This window comes from Oryctolagus cuniculus, chromosome 5 (genome assembly GCF_964237555.1).
Source record: "Oryctolagus cuniculus chromosome 5, mOryCun1.1, whole genome shotgun sequence".
Taxonomy (NCBI): domain Eukaryota; kingdom Metazoa; phylum Chordata; class Mammalia; order Lagomorpha; family Leporidae; genus Oryctolagus; species Oryctolagus cuniculus.
The window spans coordinates 134,485,367-134,498,652 of record NC_091436.1 but is presented as its reverse complement, the minus strand read 5'-3'; the positions used below and the strand labels follow the sequence as shown (position 1 = coordinate 134,498,652).

General features: G+C 42.1%; 1 protein-coding gene across 13 annotated transcripts in view; it reads left to right on the top strand.

Annotated features, from left to right (window-relative positions):
• Window positions 1-13,286, top strand: part of ANKS1A (ankyrin repeat and sterile alpha motif domain containing 1A) — a 211,299-nt gene that overhangs the window by 51,193 nt on the left and 146,820 nt on the right. Inside the window, exon 1 of one of the 13 annotated variants that reach the window (XM_051855746.2) lies at window positions 8,979-9,542. The exons of 10 other annotated variants lie outside the window; for them this stretch is intronic. The gene's annotated coding sequence lies outside the window, so the exon portion shown is untranslated. Of the gene's footprint in view, window positions 1-8,978; window positions 9,543-11,381; window positions 11,502-11,557; window positions 11,686-13,286 lie in introns of those variants that run through there. 2 more of the 13 variants (XM_070074165.1, XM_051855748.2) reach the window with 2 other exon arrangements.

The window sequence follows — 13,286 nt, the reverse complement described above, 5'->3', positions numbered from 1 at the left end:
TCGTTTTGTGGCTTTGACATCTTATCTTCCAAAAGAGTTGTCAGAGCTATTTTTTTTTAAATCTAACAAATTAAGTGAATTAATGTAATTAAACATTTTTATTTGAGAATGTTGTGGTTTTCTTTGGATAGACCAAGACCAGTTAACAGCTGGTATTTTAGGGCTGTTATTCCAGAAATTGTGGCATTAGACCAGGATACCAATAGGAGGATTGACTTGGAAAAAGAACAGCCAGATAACTGTGTATGCTGAAGAATTCAAAGTTTTTGTTTTTGTTTTTTAATACTCCTTACAAATTGAAGCATTTTCCAGTAAACTGATGAGACCTCATTTTAGTTCCCAGGATACTTACAACACTAGGTGAAACTATTGTAGTCATTGAAGTCTGTGGAACTTACCTTGGACTTAGCTTTTTTTTTTTTTAACAAATTAATTAATTACTTTTTTATTTTTATTTTATTTTATTTTTTTGACAGGCAGAGTGGACAGTGAGAGAGAGAGACAGAGAGAAAGGTCTTCCTTTTGCCGTTGGTTCACCCTCCAATGGCCGCCGCGGCCAGCGCCCTGTGGCCGGCGCACTGCGCTGATCCGATGGCAGGAGCCAGGAGCCAGGTGCTTCTCCTGGTCTCCCATGGGGTGCAGGGCCCAAGCACTTGGGCCATCCTCCACTGCACTCCCTGGCCACAGCAGAGAGCTGGCCTGGAAGAGGGGCAACCGGGACAGAATCCGGCGCCCCAACCGGGGCTAGAACCCGGTGTGCCGGCGCCGCTAGGTGGAGGATTAGCCTAGTGAGCTGCGGCGCCGGCCGGACTTAGCTTTAAATTATATTTTGGGGGTAGTCATTGTGGCACAGCAGGTTAAGCCACCACTTGGATACCTGCATTCCATATTGGAACAAAGCCAGTTTAAGTCCAGCTACTCCAGTTCTGATCCAGTTTCCTGCTAATGCACTTGGGCAGGCAGAAGATGATGGCTCAAGTACTTGGGGCCCTGTCACTCGTGTTGGAGACCTGGAGTTGGGCTCTTGTCTTTGGCCTGTCCCAGCCCTGGTTGTTGTGGGTGTTTAGGGAGTGAATCAGGAGGTGGAAGAGTCTCTCCCTCCCTCTTAGCTTTTCATATAGATGAACATAAACATTAAAAAAATTATTTTGGCATTCAAGGACCCTGTCTAGTTATTGCCCATTTTCTCATTTGCAGTTGCATGTAACGCTGGGGTTTTGCCTATGTCTCATTCTCATTAAAAAAAAAAAAAAAAAAAAAAAAAAGCCAACAGAAGAAACCCTTACAACTGTGCCTCATAATAAGTGTTGGAAACTGGGCTTCATGACAAGTTGGCTCTGAACCAAGCTTCCCTTGCTCTTACACATGTGAAACCTGTTTCTTTTGGCTCAGGCATTTAAAGAAAAAACTGTCTACCTCCCAGCTAAAACAGTCTTGTCTTAGTGTCCTCTATTTTCACCCCCCAAACCCCAACATTACTTTTCTCCTCTTCCTTCCTGTTTTATTTTATAAGACTGCTGTGGATCACTTTTTCTACTTGTCTGAAACACTGGGCTCTTCTTTCATCTGTGATTATTATAGAGCACCAGCCATGTGAGATCATTCACATTCACTCCAATTTAAGAAAATCTTTTGAGTGTTGTTCATTGAGCACGCTTAGGAGATTTGGTTCCATTTTTTATGCTTGTTTGGCCAGGGATGGTCTGGAGTACTGGTTTTTTTTTTTTTTTAAGATTTATTTATTTTATTGGAAAGGCAGAGTTACAGAGAGGCAGAGGCAGAGAGAGAGAGAGAGAGAGAGAGAGAAAGAAAGAGAGGTCTTCCATCCACTGGTTCACTCCCCAGATGGCCACAACGGCCAGAGCTGGCTGATCCAGAGCCAGGAGCCCCCTCCAGGTCTCCCATGCAGGTGCAAGGACCCAAGGACTTGGGCCATCCTCCACTGCTTTCCCAGACCATCGCAGAGAGCTGGGTCAGAAGTGGAACAGTTAAGATTTGAACCAGCGCCCATATGGGATGCTGGCACTGCAGCACCAGCCACAGCACTGGCCCCTGGTTTACTGTTTTAAATAAATTTTTATTTGAAGGAGAGGGAGAGAGACAGACATGGGGATTGCCCATCTGCTGGTTTAATCTCCAGATGCCTGCAACAGCTGAGGCTGGGCCAGGCCAGGCCAGGCCCTAGCCAGGAGCCCTAAACTCAATTCCGGTATTCTGCATAGGCATAGAGAGAGAAGGAGAGACAGAGAGATCTGCCATCTGCTGGTTCACTTTCCAAACGGCTGTAATGGCAGGGCTGGGACAGGAGCTTCATCTAGGTCTCCCATGCGCGTGGCGGAGGCATAAACACTTCGGACATCTTCCACTGCTTTCCCAGACAGTTAGGGAGGTGGATCAGAAGTGGAGCAGCTGGGTCTCTAACTGGAAAGCCACGTCACAGACAGAGGCTTAACCTGCTGCACCACAACATTAGCATGTATTTTCACATTTTCTGCATGTCTTGTGGGCTAAGGAGACAAAAATCATTTTCTCCATTGAACTATTCATTTTCTTTCATTGCCAGGCTTTTTGTCAAACTGCCCCAGTGCCTAGATTGTTTTCTTCCTTAAAGTGCTACCATAATTTCCAACCAATCCTGGGTCTCTAATTCCTTCAGAGATTCTCTAAGGGTGATAGCTCCTAAGGATATTCAGTTCCCTCACTTGACTCACTCCATTCCCAACATGTACAGGATTAATGGCCCCTTTGTTACCAGTTCTTAAGAAATATGACCCTCATGACACCTAAATAAAAAAATTCCTCAGAGCCAGATTTTTGTAAGAAACTACTCTTGTTTGAAAAAGCTAAGGCTGACATGTAGGTTCATCTGCTCTTCAGACATTTTGTCCAGATCCTACTATGTGCTGGGTGCCAAGTGGATACAAAGATGAATCTCACATACCTGGACCTTGATCTACAGAGTTTTGAGTATAGAAAGTTTAGAAAGGACACATCACATACACATGTATGTATATGTATGAGAGGTCTTCAGAAAGCTTACAGAAAAGGCAAATTTTGAAAAAACTATGCATGATTTTCCAATGTTTTTAACCAAAATAAGCTTATTTTCTAATCCCATTTTCCATGAATTTTTTTGAAGTACCTTCATACATATCATATCCATATCACTTTTTACTCCATTATCAATGAGGTAAAGTGTAGTGGAAGTTCAGGAGAAAGAAGATAGTTTGTTTGGATATATAGTACTGAAAGGCACAGTGATGGTTATGGCTTTGGACCTGGATTCAGATCCCGTTTTAGTACAGTCATGTGCTGCTTGTGTCATTGACAGACTGCATAGTCAACAGTGGTCACAGACAATAATGGAGCTGAAACAATTCCATCTCCTAATGGCATTGTAGCCATTGTAAGGTTGTTGCACAGCACATTACCTGTGTTGTGGTGTTGGTGTAAACATACCTACGGCACTAGTATTCATATAAAAGTATAACACAGACAGTTGTAAACAGTACACAGTGCTAGATAATGATAATAAATAATGTGTTCCTAGTTGTTGTATTTACTATATTTTTTTACCATTATTTTAGAGTATATTCCTACTTTTGAAAAAGGAGGAAGCAAGTGTTTGGTTTAGGGCTTGACACTAATCATTCCATATTGGAGTACCTGACTTCGAGTCCTGGCTCTGGCTCCTGACTCCAGCTTCTTGCAAAAATAGATCCTGGGAGGAAGCAGGCGGTGGCTGAAATAGCTGAGATCCTGCCACCCATGTGGGAGAACTGGGTTCAGTTCTCAGCTCCTGGTCGGTGTGGCTCAGCTCTAGCTGACGCAGGGATTTGATAAGTGAACCAGTGGGTGGAGCACGTAGCACACGCCTCCCCCACCTCCCTACTTTCCCTATCCCTCTCTGAATCTGTGTCTATACCTCTTAAATAAATACATTTTTTGAAAAGCAAAAGGAAAGTTTTAACTGTAAATGTTATGCTGAGTTGCAGCGTATCTTGTTTACATCTCTTGATTACCTCAAGAGGCCAAGTCCAGTGGTTGGTCTGTACCATCTGGGTTTGTGTAATACTGTGTGAGGTTTGCACAGTGACAAACTCAGACCTAACAATGTGTTTCTCAGAATGTATCCCCATTGTTAAGCAATGTATGACTGTACTTTTTATTGCAAGACTTTTGGATGAGTTATTTTTCTAAGACTGTTTCTTCTTGTAAATGGGGATAATAAATACCTATTTCACAAGGTAGTTGTGAGTATTTTTTTTTTTTTTTTTGACAGGCAGAGTGGACAGTGAGAGAGAGAGAGAGAAAGGTCTTCCTTTGCCGTTGGTTTACCCTCTAATGGCTGCCGCGGCCGGCGCACTGCGCTGATCTGATGGCAGGAGCCAGGTACTTCTCCTGGTCTCCCATGGGGTGCAGGGGCCCAAGCACTTGGGCCATCCTCCACTGCACTCCCTGGCCACAGCAGAGAGCTGGTCTGGAAGAGGGGCAACCAGGGTGAGTATTAAATAATATACAGGAGTCCCCCCTTCAGTTTTACTTTCAGTGGTTTCAGTTACCTGTATTAACCTCAGCCTAAAAATATTAAATGGGGCCGGCACCGCGTCTCGCTAGGCTAATCCTCCGCCTTGCGGTGCCAGCACACCGGGTTCTAGTCCCGGTCGGGGCTCTGGATTCTGTCCTAGTTGCCTGTCTTCCAGGCCAGCTCTCTGCTGTGGCCAGGGAGTGCAGTGGAGGATGGCCCAAGTGCTTGGGCCCTGCACCCCATGGGAGACCAGGAGAAGCACCTGGCTCCTGCCATCGGATCAGTGCGGTGCGCCGGTCGCAGCGCGCTGGCCACGGCGGTCATTGGAGGGTGAACCAACGGAAAAGGAAGACCTTTCTCTCTGTCTCTCTCTCTCACTGTCCACTCTGCCTGTCCAAAAAAAAAACAAAAAAAAATTTAAATGAAAAATTCCGTAAATCAACAATCCCTAAGTTTTAAGTAACTTTTGTTACAGTATATTATTATAGCTTGTTTTATTATTGTTAATCTCTTACTATGCCTAACTTATAAGTTAAACTTTCTCATAGGTATGTATGTATAGGAGAAAGCATAAGATACATGGAGTTCAGTACTATCCATGATTTCAGGCATCCACTGGGGGTCTTGGAACATATTCCTCATGGACAAGGTGGGGACTCCTTTAGTACAGGAAAAAGCCCTTGGCAGAGTGCCCAACACATTGTAGGCCTGGTTACTGTGAATGGGAGGTCAGAGAAGTAGCGTGGAGCTGTAGCTTGTGAAGAAAGAGGAGAATGAAGCATGAAACAGGAGAAGAGTAGAGAGAAAGGCAGAATGAGCTGTCCATGTTTGGAGAAAAGCTAAATTTCAGCGATTTAATGGGTGCTGAGGGTCAGTGCTTGTGTTGTAGCAGATTAAGCCACTGCCTGCAACACCAGTATCCCATGTGGGTGCAATATGAGCCCTGGCTCCTGCTAATGCTCCTGGGAAAGCAGCAGAGGACAACCCAAGTGCCTGGAAACCACCCCTGGGTGCTGGCTTTGGCCTGGCCCTGCCCTGGCCATCTAGGGAGTAAACCAGGGGATGGAAGATTGATCTCTCTCTTTCTCCCTCTATCTCTGTAACTCTGTCTTTCAAATAAACAAATAAATCTTTTTTTTTTTTTAAATGGGGTATAAAAGAGTAACCAAGATACTAAGGTATGGAAAAAAGCTTTGTCTGGCTAACATAAGGTGTCACATCCTTTACTGTGTCATTTTGACCTCATTCTTAAAGGCCAAAGGTTTGGGGTGGGTTAGTAATGACCAGACTCTGGTAATAGTGTCTATGATGGAGAAACTTGTTAGGACAAGGTCATGAGCATCTGTTGTATGACATGGTCCCTTGCATATCATGGACCCTGTTTCTGGTCATTCAGTTTCCTAACACATCATCATTTTAAGTGATGGTTTCTGCATTTTTTTCTCCCACCCCACACCTCCCTCTGTAGAAACCTCTTTTCCACTTAGGGTGCCTAGTGACCTGTTTTTTTCTTCCCTCCATCAAAGCTGGGAAGGGTCTGACATGTCATTTATTCATAATTAAATAAAATGCATTCAAAGCAAATGCATTACTTCTCATGCGTTTTAAATCACATGTTAAGCCATTTCTTTCTTTTTTTTTTTTTAAGCCATTTATTTCTAATTGCAGTTTAAAAGGCTTTCCTTTTCCTTAGAAAAATTTCAGGCATCAAGCAGATTGCAAACAGTCCTTTTTAGGCCTATTCAAATGACCCTAAAAATTAATCTTATTTAGGCCCTTTTGAAATAAGAGGTGGGGGAGTCTCTAGTATCGTCTTCCAAAGAGAGCTGTCCTTTCCTTAAAGGAGAGGGGCAAAATTGCTCCTGTGTCGTTGGCCCTGCCCTGACCCAAATGGTCCTGCTACTCAGTGGATAAATTTGTTTGTCATGTGCCAGTTATGGCCATGGCCCTGTGCTGATCACATAACCTTACAGTCATTTTTTCAGTCTGCCCTTCAGAAATCTGTTTCAGTCACATTTGAATTTTTGTCTTTTACATTTATTTATTTATTTTATTTGTGGGATACTCCAGTGATTCCTACAATATTTTTGTTTGTTTTTTGTTTTATTCTAAGTTTGGAAGAGTCATAAAAAAAAACAAGTGTATCATAAATAGTTACAGCATTAGAGTATTCACTGGTTGTCTTAAGAATTGTGACCTTTTGCTCTGAAAACATTTGGTTTTGTATTATATAAGAGCTTAGAACAATAATTTTAGGCTCTTTGGAGGCAGCTTTTATAGGGTTTAAGAGAGTTAAACAATACCCCTATTGTTTCTGAAATAATTGAACAAAGAGTGAAATACAGATTCAGATGGATGAAAAGTATCAAGTTTTATTTTATTTATTTGAGAGACAGAGAAAGAGAGCAACTAATTTATTTCTCCAATGCCTGCAATAAGCAGGACTGGGTCAAAGCAAAGACACTGGCTTGGAATTCAGTCCAGGTCTGTCATGTGGATTGGAGGGCCCCAACTACTTGACCCATCACTTACTGCCTTCCAGGGTGTGATTTAGCAAGAATCTGGAATCAGGAGCAAAGCTAGAACTCCAACTCAGGCACTCTGATAGAAGGTGTGGGTGGCACTGACCTGCTAGACCAGAGTACCACCTCTGAAATACCACTTTTATTGCCAATAAAATTGACTGTTGTAACTTTGATCTGTTGCCAGAAAAGCTCTCTAACATCTGCTGTCTGGAGTAGACAGACTTACAGACCAGTCACTGGCATAACTGTATAGGGAGCCCTTGCAGGCTGGAGCTAGGCAGAATGTATGCCTCCTGCAGACAGGGTGGTGGAGTCCCTCCGGAAGCGTCACAGCAGCGATTTCACAAGTATGCTTAACAAACATACTTCATTTGATCCTGTACATTTAATCAGATTTGTGGAATTTGCTTACAGATCTTGTTGATTCATTGGACATCTAAGTTACAATATTCATTTGGTAAATATTTTTGTTGTGAATTAATGCAGTTTTAGCAGGGTTAGGATATGCACTATGGTGAAGTATTTAGTTGCCTTCTGTGATTTCCTTTCAAGCAACTGGATATAAAATGTATTTGGAAATATGCTAAGGACAGTTAATGCTTTTCATTTATTCACGTGGTATGTTAATGGTTTCCACATTCTGCTTAGAAGAAATATCAGCAAAGTAGATGATGGTGCAAAAATCAGCCACAGCAGGCTTGAAGAGTCAGGAGCATTTTCTATTTCTGAGGCCTTTTCATTTTCACATCTTGCTTATCTAAGGAATACGATTGCTGCTGCTAGCACTCACAGGCAGTGTCTGAAGCCATTCGACCAGACTTTGGAGGAAGTGCTGTGGTGCAAGCACAATGGGTATCAGTTGTCTTGGGTCTGGTTAGATGGCTACTGAGGCTCCCAGTCCCAGAACTGGCTTCTCAGGGACTGCTCACTTGTCTTTCAGGCCAAGAATAGTTGCAAGATAGGCAGCTTTGTAGACTTAAGAACAGAGGGTATTTTGCACTGTCTGATGAGTACTTTGTTTCTCTAAAGTTGAGATTCTACATAGTGAACTCTGGAAAACAACTGCCCTTCAATTCAGAAGATAATGAAAAGATTAATTATACGTTCCTCATCTTGCTGACCACTCTGTGCTGACCAATGCAGTTCACTGACCTGAAGACAGATCCAGGAAGCCTGGAATGTGTTGTTTCACATGGTTTCTCCCATAAATTGTTTTTAGTCTGTGCAGAATATTCAGGGCAGAATCCTTGGTATGACCTTTATCCTTGAGGTATCTGTGGGAGTTTGCATGTGACAAGATAAGGATGAGAATTTGAAGCAAAAAATAGAAATGAGAGCTGTTCTAATTGGCATCAGTCCATATAATTGAGACTTCTTTTCCTGATGGTTCTTAGAGTCTTTTCTTTGTCCTTGATATGAAATTAAGTGAACCAAGTTTAGGAGTGCCTTGAGTCTAACCTTTATAAGATAAAAATATCATTTAGAAAATGTTAAGGGACAGGCATTGTGGTACAGCATGTTCAGCCGTCACTTGGGACACTGGCATCCCATATCAGAGTGCTTGAGATAAAGTCCTACCTCCGCTTCTATCCAGCTTTCTGCTAATGTGCCTGGGAGGTAGTAGATAATGGCACAAGTCCTTGGGTTCCTGGTATCCACATGGCAGACCCAAATAGAGTTCTTGGCTCCTGGCTCCTTACATATGGTTGCTGGTGTCCCAAGTGGCAGCTTAACCTGCTGTGCCATAGCACCTGTCCCCATTTTTGTTTTAATGATACAAAATCTGCAACTTGGCTATTTCACTTAATGTAATATTGACATTAATTGAGAAGGTTTTTTAATCATAAATGAATTTTGAATCATGTTTATTTTTAAATGATAATGCTTTTCAAAAAGTTATATTTATTTATTTATTTATTTGAGAGGCAGAGTGACAGAGAAATACAAAGAAAGATCTTCCATCTGCTAGTACACTTCCCAAACTTCTACACAGCCAGGGTTGGTCTGGGCCAAAGCCAAGAGCCAGGAAATCCATCTGAGTCTCCTACGTGGATGGTAGGGACCCAAGTACTTGAGCCATCATCCTCTGTCTCTTGGGTGCTTTAGCAGGAAACTGGATCAGAAGCAGAGGTGAGGTTCAGTTTTAGATACCCCGATATGGGATATAGGTGGCGCAAGCTGCAACTTAACTCTCTGTGCCTCAGTGCCTGCCCCTCATCAAGTATTTCTTATCTAAAGAACATACAGCTTTCCTCCTCCATTCTGTTAATGGGTACATCAGATCCTGATGCTCAGCACTCCTGACACTCAAGTTGATAGCTGCTTTAATGACATTTCAGGGATGTCACAAAGCTCAGCATGTGTGACCTGGGCTGGGAAACCTGAGAGGGACCTGGTTTAACCTGCGCTGAGAATGTGACTGACCATTTAAACTGGAGTCAGAGGAAGTTAAATGGAGGGAACAAGCACTATCAGGAGCTCTTCTTAGTGTAAGGTTATTAGAGGTGATATTATTAGGGGTTAATATAATTTGCCTACAGTTTTAGATTGTGATTTATATTGTCCTAGCTGTTAACATTTTTTTCTTTTAGATTTATTTATTTACTTATTTGAAAGGCAGAGTGACGGAGAGATTTTTCATTCACTAGTTCACTCCCCAAATGACCGCTATATCCACAGCTGGACCAAGCTAAAGCCAGGAGCCTGGAACTTTATCTGTGTTTTCTACATGGATGGCAGGGACCTGAGTATTCAGGCCATCATCCACTGCTTTCCCAGGCACATTAGCAGGGATCTGGATTGGGACTCGAACCAGCATTCCAATATGGAATGCATATGTGGTGCAGTGAATTGGTGGTTGATCTATAGTTTGTTCCAACTATGAGCTTTTGGTTTTGTGTAAATGCTCTCACTTCTCTTAGATCCCTCAGTTGAGTACTGAATGTTATAGATAGGGGGATGCAAAGGTATTGATTATGTGTAAATTGTGCTATTCTTGGTTCTTTTTTTTTAATTTTAAAGATGTATTTATGTATTTGAAAGGCAGAGTTACAAAGAGAGAGGGAAGAAGGGAGGGAGGGAGAGACAGAGTGAGGGAAAGAAGGAAGAGGGGAGAGACAGAGAGAAAGAGAAATGTATTCCATCTGCTGGTTTAGTTCCCAAATGGCTGGGACTGGGCTGGGCCAGGCCAAAGTCAAGAGTCAGGAACTCCATCTTGGTTGCCCATGTGGGTGGCACGGGCCCAAGTACTTGGGCCATCCCCTGCTTTCCTAGGTGCATTAAGCAGGGAACTGGATCAGAAATGGAGTAGCCAGGACTTTAGCCTGCTCTAATATAGGATCGCAAGTGGGGACTTAATCTGCTATGTCACAAAACTGGCCTTCATGCCTCTTTTCTTCCTATGTTTTAGACTGTGTATTATACATTGTCGTTTATGTTATTGGTATATACATTTAGGAAGTATGAGAATTTTTTATAAATTTGACTTTTTAGAGAAATTTGAGATTATGGAAAAATTTCTCAAAGTGCTGAGTTTCCATATACCTCACCTCTTCTCTCTCTTACTCTTACAGTTTCTCCTTTAAGTGTACTATACATTCAAAATACTATATTATAATTTTTACATTTGTTATAACTGATGAATGATAGTTTTGATTATTAGTATGAACTGAAGTCCTTTAGGGCTCACTTGTGTGGTATAGTTCTGTGGATTTTGACAAATACACGATGTTGCATCTACCATTATATCATACAAAATAGTTTCACTGCCTTAGTAATGTCCTATGTCTATTCATCCCTCCTCCCCACTCTCCGAACCCCTAGCAAGCACTGATCTTTTTACTGTCTTCATCGTTTCGCATTTATTGATGTGTCATGTAGTTGGAATTATGCAGTATGTAGCCTTTGCAGACTGACTCCTGTCACTTAGCTGTGTGCATTTACAATTCCTCCCAAGTATTTGGCCTTGCTATGCCATTTTTAGCATGAAATATTTCCATTGTAAGCTGCAGCTTGTTTATCCATTCACCTATTGAAGGGCATCCTGATGGCTTCCAAGTTTTGGCAATTCTGAATAAAGCTGCTGTAAACATTTGTGTGTTAGTTTTGTTTTCAGTTCATTTGGGTAAGGTTTTTATGTGGATGTAAGTTTTCAGCTCATTTGAGTAAATACCGAAGAACACTAATATAGATAGAGTCATATAGTTAATCTATGTTTAGCTTTTTAGAAACTGCCAAACTGTCAAATTAGAGGTATAATTTTGTGTTTTCTACCAGCAGTGAATGAGAGTTCCTGTTTTATTTATTTATTTATTTATTTGAAAGAGTTATGCAGAGAGAGAGAGAGAGAGAGAGGTCTTCCATCCACTGGTTCACTCTGCAATTGGCCACAACAGCTGGAGCTGCGCCGTTCCGAAGCCAGGAGCCAGGAGCTTCTTCTGGTCTCCCACGTGAGTGCAGGGGCCCAAGGACTTGGGTCATCTTCTACTGCTTTCCCGGGCCATAGCAGAGAGTTGGATCGGAAGTGGAGCAGCCAGGACATGAAATAGTGCCCATATGGGATGCTGGCACTGCAGGCTTTACCCACTACACCACAGCGCTGGCCTGTTACTTGGCATCCTTGCTTTTTAATAGGTATGGAGTGTCAACTTATTGTTGTTTTAATTAGTAATTTTCTGATGACACATGATGTTAAGTATCTTTTCATATGCTTATTTGCTACATATACATCTTCGTTGGTGAGGTGTTCAGATCTTTTACCCATTTTTAAATTTGATTGTTTTCCTATTGTTGGCTTTCAAGTGTTCTTTGTATATTTTGGATATATCTATTTGCCAAAGATTTGCTCCCAGTCTGTGACTTGTCTTTTCATTCTCTTAACTCCTTTTCACAAAGCAGAGTTTTTCTTTTTCTTTCTTTCTTTTTTTTTTTTTAAGATTTATTTATTTATTTGAAAGAGTTACAGAGTTACAGAGGAGAAGCAGAGAGAGAGAGAGAGAGAGAGAGAGAGATCTTCCATCCACTGGTTCACTCCCAAAATGGCCCCAAAGGCTGGAGCTGGGCCAGCCTGAAGTCAGGAGCCAGGAGCTTCCTTTGGGTCTCCCTCGTGGGTGCAGGGGCCCGAGGATTTGGGCCATCTTCCATTGCCTTCCCAGGAGCATTAGTGGGGAGCTGGATCGGAAGTGGAGCAGCTGGGACTCTAAACAGCACCTCTATGTGATGGCAGCGCTGCAGGCTGTGGCTTTAACCCAACTGCACCACAGTGCTGACCCCTAAATCTGTATACTTTTGAATTTCCTTTTCTTATTGAATTAGCTAGAACTTTCCAGATGATAATGAGTAGGAATGATGAAAAGTAGGCACACACACAGACACACAGACACACATATACATCTCTCCCATGTACTGATTCACCCTTCAAATTCCTGGATCTGGTAGCTTAGTTTAAGTTTCCTGTATAGGTGGTAAGGACCAAACTATTTGAGCCATCATTCCCTGCTACCTTCCAGGATTGCATTAACAGGAAGCTGGAATTGGGAATGGAGCCAGGACAAGCATTCTGAAATGTGAAGCAGGCATCCCAAGTGGCATCTTGACTACTGCAACAAATGCCCACCCCTGTCGCTACATTTTAACCTGAAATTGCTGCAAAGACATGAGTGTTAGGAGCTAACAGATAATGACATTAGAACTTAGAGTCCTTAGACATGAACTGTCAGTTAGTTAAAGCTACCAGACCACTGAGGTAGTAGGGAGTGGAAGGGGTAGTATAGCTGTGGGAGGCAGGTGGATTTTTACATGCTGGCTCACCATGCTCAGTGTGTAACCTCGGGTAAGTGACTTCACCTCTCTGAGCATATTAAAATGTGTACGATGCAAATTCTTATTTTGCTATTTGGTATAAAAAGAGTTAATGAATATATATTAGGTGTCTAGCGTGATACCTAGTATATAGTAGGCTCTATTGTGGTGCTTGTGTTTCTAAAATGCGGTATCTGTTAGACTCATTAAAGAAATTCTGGATTTTTTTCATGCTGTAAAGCCAGAAGCATGTGATAGGACTTTCCTCTTGTTCTTTGATACATGAAGCTGTATTTCTTCCCATATAGAGTTTTGATTATTATAAATGGCTACATCTTGATTTGCACATTTAATGTGTGGGAAGTAAGAAGCTATTTGAGGGAAAACCATCTTCTGGTTTGGAAAACTAACTTTTATGAGTTTCCCGGCCAAAT